The sequence below is a fragment of the Mustela nivalis genome (assembly GCF_964662115.1).
Source record: "Mustela nivalis genome assembly, chromosome: 5".
Lineage (NCBI taxonomy): Eukaryota > Metazoa > Chordata > Mammalia > Carnivora > Mustelidae > Mustela > Mustela nivalis.
In genome coordinates, this window is record NC_139024.1 from 13,863,159 (window position 1) to 13,864,752 (window position 1,594).

Consider the following 1,594-nt stretch of genomic DNA (forward strand, 5'->3'; position numbering starts at 1 on the left):
GCCTTTGGCTCAGGCCATGATCCCTGGGTCCTGGGATTGAGCCCCACATTGGGCTCCCTGCTCAGTAGGAAGCCTGCTTATCCCTCTCCCACTTGCCCTGCTTGTGTTCCTTCTCTCACTGTGTCTCTCTCTGCCAAATAAACAAATAAAATCTTAAAAAAAAAATTATCTTTCTTTGGTCATTTATTTATCTAATTTATTTTTTTTAAGATTTTATTTATTTATTTGACAGAGAGAAATCACAACTAGATGGAGAGGCAGGCAGAGGGAGAGAGAGGGAAGCAGGCCTCTGATGAGCAGAGAGCCTGATGCGGGACTCGATCCCAGGACCCTGAGATCATGACCTGAGCCGAAGGCAGCGGCTTAACCCACTGAGCCACCCAGGCGCCCCACTAATTTATTTTTTTTTTAAGATTTTATTTCTTTATTTGAGAGAGAGAGATCACAAGCAAGAAGAGAAGCAGGCAGAGAGACAGGAAGAAGCAGGCTCCCTCCTGAGCAGAGAACCCAATATGGGGCTCAACCCCAGGACTCTGGAATCATGACCCAAGCAGAAGGCAGAGGCGTTAGCCCACTGAGCCACAAAAGGGCCCCTTTTTGGTCATTTAACAACAGAATGTTCTTCCTTCCCATCCCCTAGGTTCCTGAATAGAGTCGGATTCTTTAGTGGCATTTTCAGAGCATGAATTAATAAAACAATTGTAATGGAGAAAGAAGTTGACAAGAAAATTCCTTGAATTCAGAATTGAGGAACATATATGTTTATTTACCTTCTACCATTATCTATCACAAAGAGCTTCTTCACAATCTTGCACTAGAAAAGACTAAATGAAAGATTTGCTTTCAACCAGCTAAACCACTTGGGACTTCTAGAGTCAGAGGATGGAGATAATTTTGGATTCAAAAACCGTTTCTAATTCATTTTAAAATTTTATTATTTACACATGCATATAACTTTGTTTAAATGTGATGATACACATTCATAGAAATGGCCATAAGCAGTTTTTTTCTTTTCTTTTCTTTTCTTCCTTTTTATTTGACTCTCTTTTCCTTACCTCATCAACTTAACACTCTCCTCCCCAGGTAACTCATATTGACAACCTAGTACATATCAATCCATATTTTCTCCATGTTTTCTTTTTCTAAATGGGATGAGATTTTATACATTTATCTGTATCATTACACACTCAGTAACTCCTAGTGGCAACCTAAGTAGCATGATTTATTCTTTTTAATGGATGCATAATATAAAGAGTATATAATGTTTAATGGCATGGGTATACCATAATGTGTCCATTTATTCCTTTATTGATGTGTTTTTCCAGATGAGCAATGTTTTATACTGGTACTTTGATTTCTGTGGGATAGATTTCCAAGTGGACCATTGGATCAAAGGACTTAGTATTTTTTTTATCAAAAACTGTTTTTTTTTTAATTTAATTTAATGTGTGTGTGTGTTCCAAAATTCATTGTTTATGCACCTCACCCAGTCCTCCATGCAATACGTGTCCTCCTTAATACCCACCACCAGGTTCACCAAACCGCCCACCCCTCTCCCCTCCCAAACCCTCCGTTTGTTTCTCAGAGTCCACAG